General features: G+C 37.0%; 1 long non-coding RNA gene across 1 annotated transcript; it reads left to right on the forward strand.

Moving 5' to 3' along the window:
• Positions 1-6,572: 6,572 nt before the first annotated feature.
• LOC134217121 (uncharacterized) lies at positions 6,573-7,048 on the forward strand. The gene is made up of 3 exons (XR_009980918.1): positions 6,573-6,676; positions 6,732-6,856; positions 6,926-7,048. It is a non-coding gene; the product is annotated as an uncharacterized LOC134217121 (long non-coding RNA).
• The last annotated feature ends 9,555 nt before the right edge of the window (positions 7,049-16,603 follow it).

The raw sequence follows: 16,603 nt of genomic DNA on the forward strand, positions 1-16,603 counted from the left end.
AATGTAATTCGTTGGCGAAGTCGAGTTAGGGGTAGTGAATTATCCGTTAAAGCAGTGAAACCGAAAATCGAAAATATGTACCTGCGATCATGGAACTGGAATTGTGCAAATCTGAAATTTCGCCGGTTTTGTCGAATCTCAAAGTGTTCCCTGATCAGGAAGATTCATCAAGCACTGGGACTCGTGCTCAGACCTCATCGGATCTACTCATTTCACCTGTTCTACAGCATCGTTGGTGGAATACCAACTGACGATAGTGATAAGTCCCTTCAAAATTTGCTATCATTCCCACCATCTGTCTATCATTTCTCTCTGGTGTGACTATTCACTATAACAGCTTTATTTTTCATCACTACTAATATTAGCTATAAAGGAAGTGATCCAGTGCGAGTGGATAGTGCAAGTGTAGTTTTAAGAAATGACAATAAGAGTTGTTGAAGTTAGCGATCTGCAACAGCAGATCGAAGAATTAGTGAATATTGTCGAAAGGCAAAGTCGACAAGCCGAAGAAGTAGCAGGTCAAATCGCTGCTTTGCAAGCTATGGCGACAGCTCCTAGAGCATCCACTTCGGCATCTGCACAAGCAGTTCCCTAAGTGCGTTTAATAATAGCAAGCCTTTCCCTGAATTCCGGATTTAATTCGTTTAGTTCCAGAGTTTGATGGGAAACCCACAGAATCTTCCTAGATGGATTACTCCTGTTGAGGAAAAAACTAATCGAGACTCAAAGGCGTGTGTAGCCCAAAACGAATATGCTCGTCTTGTACCCATTTGGTTAGGAGTACAGAGATAAAATCATGGACAAGGCAAATGAAATTGCCTCTATCTGCGAATCATTACACCTCTAGCACATGGGACAAAATTAAATCAACACTCATTGAATATTTTGGAGATAAAACTTATCAATCCTCAATCAAAATTTATCAATCCTTGTAATGAGGATGACAAATTTAAAACAAGGTGCCCAAAGTGTATTGGAATTTTACCAAAATTGCAGATCGCTTTTTAACAGAGATCAATAAAATCTTGTTAAACAATACACCTATAGAGGCAAAGGCAATCGCGGGTACTTACTTGACACCCCCTGCTGATTAACGCGTTTTATCGATTATCTCTGACGACGTAACTTCCGATCTAACTAGATCAACCTGCCTCAGATCTCGCTGATGCTTACAATGTTGCTTCAGAGCACGAAACAGCGCTACGGTAGAAGACGAGAAAGAAAGCAAGTTGATGTTTTGAAAAAACCTCCGCCAAATATAAATAATATCTAAGACCGTATGGATTTGAGTGTTTGGTGCCATACAGGTCTAACTTTATTCAAACACAACAAACAACTATCATTTGTTCCTAATCAGTTTAATCAGCAAAAGAACCTTTTTATGCCATAATACTTCATCGAAGCCAGTAAATCATGCTATATTGGGCCCATCTCGAAGCTGGTCCTGCCGTATATTAAACCTGGATCCGTCCAGGTCAAGTCAAACAAAATTTCAAACCAAGTCGTTCCTTTATAGAAGACCAAATCAAGTCAATATTCATGAAGATTTTCCATATGCCGAATAATTTCATGTAGGGAAGATAATAGTGATGTTACAGCAACAGATCCAGCAGATGAACCGCTTGAGGAGCTAGAATTATGCGAAGCTACGAACAAACAGGTGGAAGAGGGAATAACTAATAATTTTCTTCCGTATCTAGAAATCCAAAGGAAAACTGGTAGACTTTACAGATATCTTGTCGATACGGGAGCCATTAAAAATTATATTGCACCAGAATTAGTCCCGGCAAAATATATTCAATTAGGGACCACCGAAAAGGGTAAAAAGTTATCAACGGTTCACATACGACTGACAAATTCACGCTTCTAAATCCATTAGCAAATTTCATATACGGTCACTAGATCTGAAATTCTTTATTTCGAGGTTCCACGATTTCTTTGATGGCCTCTCATCGGCTTTAAATCACTGAGATCTATGCGGTGTTGTTATTGAAACGGCATCCAAATACAATGCTCTATAAAATGACATAAGGATATGCCCCTAAGTAAAAATTCTAATGAAAGGAACAAATTAACTTTCACGAGAATGAAATTATTTATATAACCACCCGTAGAGAACCATGGAGGGAGACTTTTTTTTATTGAAAATGATATTTCCATTGGTGAAAATATAATCATACTGTCTGGAGTATATAGTGCTCAAAACGGTACGGCTACATTTCCAATGATGAACCTGGATAACAAACAGGCAAAATATCGATATCGATAAAGAAGTTTTGTTTACTGAACTTCTCAATTTTGAGAAGATACTTCCTTCCAAGTCACTCATCAAGATTGGCAAGAAGAGAAAGCCAGATCCAACCATAAAACAGAAAATCAGAAATTTCAGAGCATTTGAATGGAGAGGAAAAAGATAAACTCATCAACCTCTTGACGTAAATTCTAGCATGTCATGATAACTGATGAAAAGCTTACTTTTCTAACGCTGTTAGACATCGAACTCAATACGAAAGATGATCTTCCAGTATATTCTAAAAACTATCGCTACCCATTCTGCTTACAGGGAAGAGGTGCAGCGGACAAATCGTAAAAGATGCTAGACCAAGGAATCATTCGACAGTCGAGTAGCCCTGGTCGCTTCACTTGCATTTGGATCATTGCCGAAGAAGATCCATTATGCTTCACGGTACACAGAAATAGCGACTTGTGATTGATTATCGTAGAAGCTCAACCAAAAACCATTGACGACAAATATCCGATACCCAATATTACAGACATATTGGATAAAACTGGGTAGATGTCAATATTTTTCAACCCCTTTTAGATCTTGCTTCAGGGTTTCATCAGATAGAGAGTCCACGAGAAAGATATTGAAAAAACTGCGTTTAACGTGTCGATGGAGGAGAATTTCACGGAGTTCGTTCGAATGCTCTTTCGGACTTAAAAATGCACACCGGCCACATTCCAGAAGGTGATGGATAACATCCTCAGGGAGCATATTGGCGTCCAGGTGCTCTGGTTGCATAAGGATGAAGTATTATCATATACTCTTACCAGCCTCCAAGAACATTTATTAAATCTCAAGAAAATACTGGAAACACTGCAAGAAAGTTTAACTTTTTAAAATTCAATTAGGATAAGTGTGAGTTCTTACGCAAAGAAGTCGCATTTCTTAGCCACGATAGTTACTCCAGAAGGAGTTAAACCCAACCCAAATAAGATTAAAACAATTCAAGAATTGGCCATTTACCCAAGAATGAAAAGGAATTATGAGGATTTCTCGGTGTGATTCAATTATTACCAGCGAAATTCACATGAGTTTATGTAAAAATATCAAACCTTTTAACTCAACAGCTTCGTAAAAGGCGAAACAATTACGCATACAAAAGAATTTGTTTCAACTTTTTGAATGCAAACATATTCTCAGTAGCCAGTCAGAATTTTGCAATATCCTGACTTTAACAGAAGATTTCATTTCGCTTACGACGGATGCGTCTAATTTTGCCTTAGGTGCAGTATTATCCCCAAGGTCCTATTGGCCAGGATAAACCAATCGCCTATGCATCGCGTAGCACTCTAACGAAAACGGAGGAAAAATACTCCAACAATAGAAAAGAGCTTCTCTGCCATAGATTGGGCATGTATAGTATTTCCTGACCCTATCTCTACGGTCGTAAATTTACCCTATATACAGACCATAAGCCACTGACATATGCGCTGAACTTGAAAACTCCCAATGAGGTCGATTGATCAGATATGGGAAGCTAAGGTTGGGAGGAATTCGATTACGAGAATTCAATACCGACTGAGAAAACAGAATGTCGTTGCAGATGGATTGTCTAGAATTATGCCAGAAAACATAAATAATGTACAATCATGCAAATAAACGCAAACGACCAAAGAGGACAGAAGAGTCATCATCAAAAGACGACGACACCGTACACTCCGGCAAGATTCGGATAACGAAAATTTGATTAATTTAACTGAAAAAACCTTTGAAAAGAACATTTTCAAGAACCAAATACTACTTATCAAAGAAGAAGGCTTACAGAATGAGAATCGTACGACAGAAATCTTTCCCTCGGTATTTCGGAGAACCATATACAAGAGATAACATTTCGTATACCATTTGCTATTAAAATTTTCAGAGATTTCATGCATCAGCAACCAGAGGTAACTTGTATATTATGTCCTAGAAAATGGATTAATACGTTGCAGATTGCGTACAGAAATTATTTCTCAAGAAATAAAACATTTAAAATCACACTCACTCAATCAATATTGCAGGATCTTACGCCGACTCAGAAGAGCAGAACAGGGTTATTGGACCTTGAAGTCCCACCAGCGGGCACACAGAGGAGCAGAAGAAAACCACAAGGAGGTCACCCGAAGAACATTCTTCTTTTCCCAAAAGATGCGTTCCACGCAATACAGACGTTTGTCAATCTATGTTTCCCAAATGTTTGGAGAGTAAGTATGAAAGAAAATCGCCTTACAGAAATTACATTTTCCAAGACACCCCCATTCCCTAAGAAGCCTCCTTGATATCGTACATATTGACATTTTACTATCCTCCTGCCCAAACATTTTTCTTTCGGCAGTAGATAAATTATCCAAATTCGCAATGCTTATCCTATAAAATCCAGATCGATACCCGACGTTAAACGTGGCCTTATTAAACTGATTTCAACTTACGGAACACCCCCGTATGATAGTTTGTGATTGAATGAAGCTGCGTTTAAAAGTGTATCAGAAAATTAGAGGATTACCCAAAAGATTAGAAGTGGAAATGTACTACACTCCGTCAAAGCCAAAGTGAGGTCAACGGGATTGTAGAAGCGTTTCCACTCTACGCTTATAATGAAATTTTTTCCAGTGTGTGTTCGGGCTAAATATGATGATTTATCTAACAAAGAGAAGTTTGTACCGTATCGCAACACCACACTATACAATAGGCACCATCCATAGTACCACAAAAATTGAAACCGGTAAGAAATATTTTACGGAATTAGAGATGGAGAAGAGAGACCCCCTACAAATTTAGAAACAATTTTGGAGAAAGCCAGGAATAAAATCTTTTGATGAGATTAGTAAAAAGTTACAGGAAAATCAGCGATCAAATCTTGAAAATGAGAAACAAGCATTAGGGAAAACGAGCATCTATTCAATAAAGGAGAGAAAAGTCTTTAATAAAATTCAGGATATAGCGAAACAAAAGAAAACCACGGTACAAAGAGGTTAAGGTCAAGCAGACAGGAGGAAAACTTTATATAGACCATCGCGAAATAAAGCTACACACAATCAAAATTAAAAGGAAAAGGAAAACTTGGGCTCATATTCTAAAACCATCTTCAACGTTTTTTCATAACAATACTAACAACCTGCATATCTTTGTTAAGCTTACAGATTACAATTATTGCGCTTATATTGACGATCCATATCAGATTAAACCTAAACACTTACAATAAGAAATCTACGAAACGACCCATTGTTATTGCTCATAAAAAGAAAAAATCATGCAAAATTCAGACAGGTACACTTTAAAGATAGAATTCACCCACATTAACCTTTTCATCAATTGAGAAACCGCAGAACTTCTAGTAAGATCGTCTTATATAAAATGATGTTCACATAACTAATCCTTTAACAAACATATTGAGATTTTAAAAACAGGAGGCAGCTATGCAGTAGCACCTGCACCAACTAAAACCGCAAGAACCGGCACAGGACGAAAAAGATGGAATGCAGTCGGAACCGTGCCATGGAAGTGGATTGCTGGCACCCCAGACGCTTCTGATCTGCTACACGCTATCAATACAACGATGAATGAGCTAATCGACCAGAACAATCAACAATTTAAAATAAACCAAAACATCAATGACAGGATCCAGGAACTCACGCTTACGCCAATTCGTGAGATAACCATCCACAGGCAAACCCTAAACGACCTGTTGATGAATGATATCGGAATCATTTCTTCCAATTTTAATATCGACATCATCAACAAACTTCTCGAGGATATCCAAGACGCAATCCATAAGTTGTCAAAAAGGTATCCATAGCAACCACCAAAATATTATCAATCAAAGAGATAATAACTATTAAAGGATTACTTGATGATCAAGGAATCAACATTCATCTACCGGACGAAGCTTTACAGTTCGTCACACCCAAGTTCGCAACAAGTCCAGGAACACTACACAGCAAAAAAAATATTAATATGCCGCGACGTAAAGTTGTAAAACGTACCTTAAAAATTGATGTAATAAGTTATTTTACGTAGTTTTACTTCATATCGACGTTTTACTACATTTCTCGACGTAACATCTAATCGGAAAAAATATTTTTCCTGTTACATGGATTCATTATAAAATTACCTGCCTTATTCAGCATTTCAATACGCCGAAGATGCTGCACATCATGCCCGCGCAAAATTAAATATAATATTGCATCCCAAATGGGTGAAAATCACGAAATCGGCGTAATATTACTGTAAATTTCTGTGATATCACTCTTAAAGCATGCGGCAAATCGCAAGCCCATCCAACTGTCATTCCAGTTTTTCTTTCAATCTGCGAGCATGGAAAAACAAATATCGTGCTCAATAATTTAGTTGTTTAAGTTTAAATGCTGTTTTTGTGCCTTTTTGCCGAATAGGAAACAAATCATTTCACGGGTAAGCTTTGTATATTATCTTTCTACCCATCCGGTACGATTTTGTGTGTTTCTAGAAGTTACTGCTGAGTGTGAACCGCAGAAAACAAATAGGATGCTCCTGAGCGGAGAAAAAATGATCAACGAAAAGTTTTCAATAAATTGGAGACAAATGTACCCACGGCAAACCGGCAAACTGCAGGTAAGTTCCTTATCGATGGGATTTTCCGGTCACGCGTCAAATTACTGTATGAAATATGTTTTTCGGCAGATACATCATCCTCCGGCATTTGAAAGAGTCGACAAGTGCAGCAATTCGTGCGGGTGTGGAGTAGCGCAAGAGTGGCATAAATCTGCCAGACACTATCAGTTTCGAACGAACCGAAAATTCCACAAAGGAGTGATCAATTTTGGGGTACCAACATCGCATCGCATCAGGTGAAAAAATGAAACCGATCGGGTAAGGTCGCTTCCGATCCACAAAAATAACATTCACCGCCGGAACTAACCAGTGGGTAATCAATTTTATGTTTATTACAGGTGAATTCTCGCTTAACTTTGCCAAAGGACCTAAGTAACATTTTTTGTGAATTAATTTGAATAGTGCAATCAACAGAACAACATGAAAGCTTTTGATTGCGCTATTCAAATTAATTCATGAAAAAAATGTTACTTAGGTCCTTTTGAAAAGTTAAGCGAGAATTCATCTACGGAGCAAACCGCTGGTAAAGTGTCCTGTGCCTGTAGAGAGTCCACCGAAGAGCTTAAATGAGTTTTACGGAAGTAGTAACGGAATTCCAATCAGACTAATCAACTTGTGTGACGGACTTGTGGTATTTTATTTGCAAAAGGCAAACATTTGTTATAGCATATCCTCAGTAATTAGGTTAAGAGATATGCGATTCGTTTGGTGATCTCTTGAATCTACTACACCTATAAAGCTAATAAACCATAGAGGACGATTGTCGCTGCAGTTCCCTTCGTTCTCGTTCCCAAAAATGTTGGGTACAAAACTGTCAAAACGTACTGATTTTTCTTTCGTTGACGCCCTATCCTCGCCAGCAAAGATGTTTCGCCAGTGACGATTTTCCTCTATAGTTTATTACCTTTATTGCTACACCACATCTGCAAAAAGAGATTCTTTTTATTAGCACTAGTTGCGATTTACCATATGATGTTGATGAATATCAAAAAATATAATCAATGCTAAAATATGTATAATGTACAACTGAACCAACTTGAATGTATGTTAATTTTGTATTCAAAATTAATATTCTCAAACATGCACATTAAATTTAAAGATAAAATTTGAAATTTCAAATTTTAAATTTGAAATTAAAATTTTGAATTTTAAAATTTTAAATTAAAAAAAATTAAAACTTATTGTTATTTTATTTTTTTTTCGATTTCTTTTTTTTATTCAATATTTAATTTTAATTAAAAATTAAAAATATAAAGTTAAAAACTAAAAATTTGAAGCTTAAAATTTAAAGTTTAAAATTGAAAAATGAGAATTTAAAATTTAAAATTTAAAATTTAAAATTTAAAATTTTAAAAATTTAAAATTTAAAATTTAAAATTTAAAATTTAAAATTTCAAGTTTTAAATTTAAATTTTAAATTTTGAATTACAAACTTTAAATTTTAAATTTTAAATGTAGAAATTTTGGCTATCTCAGTCTTTAAAACCATTAAACGATTATCGTTTTACTCTGCCACGTTTCTCTGGCCATTGGATGTGGCCTTTTCAAGGGAAAACTATATTTTGAGAGAATGTTTCGTTACAATGTTGCATAGTTTGTTACTTAATCTAATGCTTACTTGGTCAATCGTTTTTGTCCTAATTTACATGTCGTTCTGGGTGTCGTATGGTCATAGTATTGGCTTCTAAATGTGTCAAATATTAGTATTTAGTTAATATACATTGTTTTATGAGGTAATTCTTACTTTTGCGGTGGTTTTGTTCTACAATTTGATATTTTATCAACGGTCACAGTGCTCGACATAACAACGACTGTTTTGAAAATGGTGAATTTATGTTCATTAGTTTTATCCCGGATTCAAACTCTGTGTGTTGCTAATCTCATCTGTTCGTCTGTGCTTTCTACTCTTATAGTTTTTGATAGTGTGTAGTATGCCAGCGTATGTTGTGTTGAGATTATCAACATCTGTACATTAATTGACAGTATTGGTGTGATTTGAGATGTGGCATCTCTAAGATGGAGAGCTGAGGCTCTGCGAGAATGGTCTAGTATGCTTTGTTTTAGTTAAGTCAAATTCATGGTCTTGATCAATAATGTGTTTCATCAGTGCTGTTGTTTCTCTTAGTCTAGCTTATCTCATTATTTGTCTGTGTGGTGTTTACTTCCCACAGGCTTTTGGTGTTTATTTATGTGTGTTTGATGTCCACTTAGTCGTGTTTTTAATTGGTTTCTAAGTCATACCAATGTATGTGTTATCACAATTTTTGCATGGGATTTTGTAAACTAACATTTGATTGATGTGTTATGGGGACTGGATCTTTACCTGTTTTAAGATGTTTTAGTTGTTTTTATGGTTCGATATGCTAATTTTACCTGTGGATAGTCAATTTTAAGGCAGTGTGCGATGTTGGTGGTCAGCTGGGGGATGAACGGAATTGATTTGTAGGCGGTTTGTGTTGGCAGATGTGGATTTTGGATGCTGATGGAGTTTGGAGCGGAAGTCATGTTAGCTGTTGCTGAATTGATGCTGTTCGTATCCATTTGATGTTGTGGTGATGTGGTTGAGCTATGTTGATGGCATGATGATGGTTGCGAAACAGATGAAGATAGTTGGGTTGTGATGGGTGAACACACATAAATAAACACCAAAAGCTCGTAGAAGTAAACACCACACAGACAAATAATGAGATAGCTAGACTAAGAGAAACAACAGCACTGATGAAACACATTATTGATCAAGACCATGAATTTGACTTAACTAAAACAAGCATTACTAGACCATTCTCGCAGAGCCTCAGCTCTCCCCATCTTAGAGATGTGCCACATCTCAAATCACACCAATACTGTCAATTACCGTACAGATGTTGATAATCTCAACACAACATACGCTGGTATACTACACACTATCAAAAACTATAAGAGTAGAAATAACAGACGAACAGATGAAAATATCAAAACACACAAAGGTTGAATCCGGGATAAAACTAATGAACATAAATTCACCATTTTCAAAACAGTCGTTGTTATGTCGAGCACTGTGACCGTTGATAAAATATCAAATTGTAGAACAAAACCACCGCAAAAGTAAGAATTACCTCATAAAACAATGTATATTAACTAAATACTAATATTTGACACATTTAGAAGCCAATACTATGACCATACGACACCAGAACGACATGTAAATTAGAGACAAAAACGATTGACCAAGCAAGATTAGATTAAGTAACTGAAACTGTGCAACATTGTAACAAAACATTCTCTCAAAATATAGTTTTCCTTGAAAAGGCCACATCCAATGGCCGAAACGTCGGGCAGAGTAAAACGATAATCGTTTAATGGTTTTAAAGACTGAGATAGCCAAAATTTCTACATAAAAACTATTTCCAGTCGTTTCCAATACCATATTTAAATTTTAAATTTTCATTTTTCAATTTTAAACTTTAAATTTTAAGCTTCAAATTTTTAGTTTTAAATTTTAAATTTTAAATTTTAAATTTTAAATTTTAAATTTTAAATTTAAAATTTTTAAAATTTTAAATTTTAAATTTTAAATTTTAAATTCTCATTTTTCAATTTTAAACTTTAAATTTTAAGCTTCAAATATTTAGTTTTTAACTTTATATTTTTAATTTTTAATTAAAATTTTAATTTAATTTTAAATTTTAAATTTTGAATTTTAAATTTTAAATTTTAAATTTTGAAGTTTAAATTTTCTTAATTTAGTATTTTAAATGTTTAGTTTTAATTTTTTTTATTTTTATTTTTAATTTTCAATCTTTAATTTTTAATTTTCAATATTTTTTTTATTTTAATTTTTTTTTATTTTAAATTTTAAATTTTTAATTTAAATTTAAATTTTTTATTTTTTTTTTATTTTTTGTTTGAATTTTTAATTTTAGATTTAGGCTTTTAACTTTTTTATATTTTTGATTTTTAAATTTATATTTCTTCCAATTAATTTAAATTAATATATATTTTATAATTATTCATGTACTATATTTTATCGGCAGCGACGTGGCAGCAGCACGCTTTTGGTGCTTGTCAAAAGAGGCGCTGAAATTTGTTCGGACGGTTTTCAAGAAGTCTTACGCAAATTGCTACAGGAATTTCTTTGACAGATCCTACAGAATTTGATTCGGAAGTTCCTTCAAGAAATTCTCCGGAAAATCTTCCAGGGATTCCTTTGGAAATATATCCATGAATTCCTTTGAAAATTCCTCCAGGAATTTCTCTGGAAATTCCTATAGCGACTCCTCCGGAGGATTCCCCAGCAATTCTATCGAAAGTTCCTTCACGAATTTCCCCGCAAGTTCCTCCAGAAGTTTCTTCTAGAGTTCCTCCAGGATTTTCCGAAAGTTCCTTAAAAATTCATCTGGAAGTTCCTCCAGGAACTCCTCCGTAAGTTCCTCAGGAAGTTCGCAAGGAACTCCTCCGGAACTTCTTCCAGGAATTCCTCCCGAAGTTTCTCCAGGGATTCCCCCGGAAGATCATCCAGAAATTTATTCGGAAGTTTTTCCAGGAGTTCTCGTGAATTTTATCCAGAAACTCTCCGGAAGATCGTGAAGTATTTCCTTCGGAAGTTCTTTCCTGGAATATCTTGCAAGTTCAATAATGAATTCCTCCGGAAGTTCCTCAGAGTAAACTTTCAGAAGTTCTTCAAAACCCTCTAAAATCCTTTTCAAATTTGTTGAATACAAAAAATTGCACTACAATTATTTCGAGCATTCTTTCTAAATGCACAGACATTGTTCAAGGAATTCCATTTCAGATTTCTTCAGAAATTGACTTGGAAATTCCTACGTCCAATTTCCCAGAATTTACACCAGTAGTTATGTTTTCTACTCGACTGTAGTATTGAATCTATTTTGGTAGATGTTAAGGTTCGCAGCCTTGAAGGCAATTGAAAACTATGTTTTTTATATTTCCCGATGTTTCGGTCCATTTAGGGCCTTTTTCAAGGACTCGACTTGTTAAAAAGTAGTAGCTCTACAGGAATTCCTCCAGGAAGTTGCTCCAGGAATTCCTCCGGAAGTTGCTCCAGAAGTTCCCACGGAAGTTTCTCCACGAATTCCTCCGGAAGATGATCCAGATATTTCTCCGAAAGTTGCTCAAATTTCTATTATTAGTAGGAGTGCTCTTCGAAGAACTTCGAAATAATTTCAGAGAATTCAGAGAAGGGATTCAGAGATTCTCTTTTGAGTTTAAAGCTTTAAAAGCAATGGTGGACATTTTCAAGTCCAGACACCGAATTTCGGATAGTATTTATTCAAATTGTCCGATGTTAAATTTGAATCAAATTTGAATTATATAGTTCATGACATTGTACTTTACACAGAAACATATTTGACGAAGAAACGAGGCCTTGAAAGTCGAGCCCCTGAAAAGGCCCTAAATGAACTGAAATATCGAGAAATATTAAAACTTAGTATTCAATTGCCTTCAAGGAGCTGCGAACCTCTACATCTGCCAAAATAGATCCAATACTACAGTCGAGTAGAAAACATAACTACTGGTGTAAATTCTGGGAAAGTGGACGAAGAATTTCCAAGTCAATTTGTGAAGAAATCTGAAATGAGATTGCTTGAACAATATCTTGCATTTTATAAAGAATCCGAAATAATTCACTAAAGTGCAATTTTGTATTCAACAAAAAATTCATAAGGATTACTGGTAACAGGAAATTCGTGGACGAAAATCCTGGAGGAACTTCCGGAGTCAATTCCTGAAGAAACTTCAGGAGTAATTAGGAGAAACTATCCGGAGAAATTTCCTGGAGGAATCCTCCGAGAATTCTAAGAACTTCCAGAAATTCCTGGAGGAACTTCAAGGAGAAATCTTAAAAAGAGGAGATATTCTGGAGGAACTTCCGGAGAATTTCTTTTGAACTTCTGGAGGAATTCCTGGAGAAACTTCCGGAGGAATTCCTGGAGGAACTTCCGGAGGAACAGAACTTCCTGGAGGAACTTCCCGGAGGAATTTTGGAAGAACTTCCGGAGAAATTCCTGGAGGAACTTGGAGGAATTCCTGGAGAATTCCTGGAGGAGGAATTCCTTGGGGAACTTCCGGAAGAAATTCTTGGAGGAACTTCCGGAAGGAATTCCTGGGGGAACTTCCGGAGGAATTCCTGGAGGAACTTCTGGAGGAATTCCTGGAGGGAACTTCCGGAGAATTCCTGGAGGAACTTTCGGAAGGAATTCCTGGAGGAACTTCCTGGAGGAACTCTGGAGGAATTCCGGAAGGAACTTCCGGAAGAATTCCTGGAGAATCTTCCGGAGGAATTCCTGGAGGAACTTCTGGAGGAATTCGTGGAGGAACTTCTGGAGGAATTCCTGGAGGAACTTCAGGAGGAATTTCTGGAGGAACTTCCGGAGGAATTCCTGGAGGAACTTCCAGGAGGAATTCCTGGAGGAACTTCCGGAGGAATTCCTGGAGGAACTTCCGGAGGAATTCCTGGAGGAACTTCCGGAGGAATTCCTGGAGGAACTTCCGGAGGAATTCCTGGAGGAACTTCCGGGGGAATTCCTGGAGGAACTTCCTGGAGGAACTTCCGGAGGAATTCCTGGAAGAACTTCCGGAGGAATTCCTGGAGGAACTTCCGGAAGAGTTCCTGGAAGAACTTCCGGAGGAATTCCTGGAGGAACTTCCGGAGGAATTCCTGGAGGAACTTCCGGAGGAATTCCTGGAGGAACTTCCGGAGGAATTCCTGGAGGAACTTCCGGAGGAATTCCTGGAGGAACTTCCGGAGGAATTCCTGGAGGAACTACCGGAGGAATTCCTGGAGGAACTTCCGGAGGAATTCCTGGAGGAACTTCCGGAGGAATTCCTGGAGGAGGAACTTCCGGAGGAATTCTGGAGGAACTTCCGGAGGAATTCCTGGAGGAACTTCGGAGGAATTCCTGGAGGAACTTCCGGAGGAATTCCTGGAGGAACTTCCGGAGGAATTCCTGGAGGAACTTCCGGAGGAATTCCTGGAGGAACTTCGGAGGAATTCCTGGAGGAACTTCGGAGGAATTCCTGGAGGGAACTTCCGGAGGAATTCCTGGAAGGAACTTCGGAGGAATTCCTGGAGGAACTTCCGGAGGAATTCCTGGAGGAACTTCGGAGGAATTCCTGGAGGAACTTCGGAGGAATTCCTGGAGGAACTTCCGGAGGAATTCTGGAGGAACTTCCGGAGGAACTGGAGTGAATTCCTGGAGGAACTTCGGAGGAATTCCTGGAGGAACTTCCGGAGGAATTCCTGGAGGAACTTCGGAGGAATTCCTGGAGGAACTTCGGAGGAATTCCTGGAGGAACTTCGGAGGAATTCCTGGCGGAATTTCTGGAGGGCGGAATTCCTAATTACTGGAGAAGAACTTTCCGGAGGAACTTCCGGAGGAATTCCCGGAGGAGTTTCCGGAGAAAATCCTGGAGGAACTTCCGCAGAACCTGGAGCACCTTACGGAGAGGAATTTCTGGAGGGAAGTTTCAGAGGAATTGCTGGAGGAACTTCCGGAGGAATTTTTTGAGGAACTTTCGGAGGAATTTCTGGATAAAGTTTCGGAGGAATTACTGTAGGAATTTAAAATGAAAAAATAAACATTTAAATTGAAATTTCAAGTGTTCACAAACAATAAAATGCGTTTTGAATAAATAAAATTGGAAAGTGTTGCATTTGAAAATGTATTTTCGAACATGAAAGAAACAATCCGAATACCCCTAAACCCGCTGCCGAAAGCGGGTTTCATTCTGGCCTGTTTTTATGTCTTTTTTTCAATTACGTCGAATATATTACGTCGAAAATTAATTACACTGCTATAATTCGAAAACGAAATATCAAGTAAGTCATATTTTTGTTACGTTGATCAGATGTAATAAAACATTATATTTACGACGGCGATGATGTGCATCAAATCTGATGTGATATTACTTTTTATTTTTTACTGTGTACTCTACTTTATGCACGTACCATTGCTAGAAAACACTACTTCATCAATTATCAGGATTTATCCCATGATCCACAAAAATCAAACCATCAGACAGTACCCAGAGTTCATTGTAAAAAACGGAGATCGTATATTCACAACGCAGAAACCAGGAGATTTCGTTCAACGATTTATGTATCTCAGGGAACTTAACGACAGATGCATAAACGCTTTACTTAATGGGAGAAACCCGGAATGCAGCATTGTTTTCAATAATCAAACAATCTACAAAGTTATATCGAAAAATACGCTTTTAATTTCTAACATCAGGAACCAGAAGTTGGAATCAAATTGTGGTCCAGAGAATCGCACTCTTGATGGAAATCTACTTATCACTTTTTCGAATTGTACAATTCGAATCAATAATCAGACATTTAGAAATGAAGAATACACCGAGGAACCCCAAATTATTCACAACAAATACGGTTCGTATTAGATCCTTGGGCCAAGTAGGAACGTGTGAATTGTTGCGTGAAAAATTCCAATAAGTAACGCCAATTTGCAGAAATATCTGAAAAATGCCAATGATCGCTAGAACTGTCTCCGAACGCCGAACAACATATCAGCAGGTTGAAATCGCTGTTATTTTGCCTGTCTTGGTAAGATAGTTCACACGCTATCAGCCAAGCCGTTCCTGGGTGGACGTTAGGTAAAATAACAGCGATTTCAATTTCGTGTTGTTCTTCAATGGCCCTCTGCTTACGTTTCAACTTCTATTCAATTTTCATACTTGTCGCTCGCTTGCGATAACTTTCAATTCTGTGCTTCATCGTGCTTTACAAACATGTTCCCTTCCACTTTGAGCTTAGGTAGTTCGATCTCACCGATAAAAGCCAATGAAAATCAATCAATAATTATTCACAACGCATTCTACCATCTTCAACCGAATTGGAAACTGCATGAAGATCACGATTTGGGAGATATTCATCAAAAAACCATTCAGAACCGTAAGACTTTGGAACACGTGTACTTGAAGCAAAGCGAACTCAATTTTAAATTCTGGAGCCTATTTGGAGGATTTTCATTTTCTGGAATTGTAATCATGTTCATCTTTATCTCATTCATAATCAGATACGGAACGGGACGTTCCTTTCTTAAGGGGGGAGTAGTTACAAACCCTAATTCAACTGAAAACACTTCGACGGAAATCGCCGAAACATCTAGCTCATCAATAAACCAACACGAACAACAACAACAACAAGAACAACTGCAACATGCATCGGACAGACTACAGGAATTGGAGCAGCGGATCAAAGTACTTCGCGGAATTCCACATCAGCAACACGCGTCCGGTCTGTAGATAAGTCAGCACATTTCAGTTAGCAAGTCAGGCCTCTGTAAACCATTCGAAAATAAAATTAACTCATTCTAGTTTTACCCGTACCCGTGTGCACGTCGCGTTTTGTATTTTTTAAAAAACCTCTCCCGAAGTCCCTAAATGTAATTTATATATATATATATATATATATATATATATATATATATATATTCATCTCATCGCAATATATATATATATATATATATGTAAAAATGAAAGGGTCTGTGTTCGTATCCACATATCTCGAAAACGGTTGAATGGATTTTCTTCATTCCTTCAGCAGACATGTTCGTCATCGTTTCCGGCGAGTTTATCGGGTTACCGAACTTTTAGCCTAACTGTTTGAAATTAACGTCAAGATGGAATAAAAATTGTCATGTCAAATTATATAAAACGGATTTTTTTCCTAATAAAATTTAGTTTAAACTGGCAAACAAGCTAAAATTGAATATCAAATGCATTCGA

This window comes from Armigeres subalbatus, chromosome 2 (assembly GCF_024139115.2).
Source record: "Armigeres subalbatus isolate Guangzhou_Male chromosome 2, GZ_Asu_2, whole genome shotgun sequence".
Lineage (NCBI taxonomy): Eukaryota > Metazoa > Arthropoda > Insecta > Diptera > Culicidae > Armigeres > Armigeres subalbatus.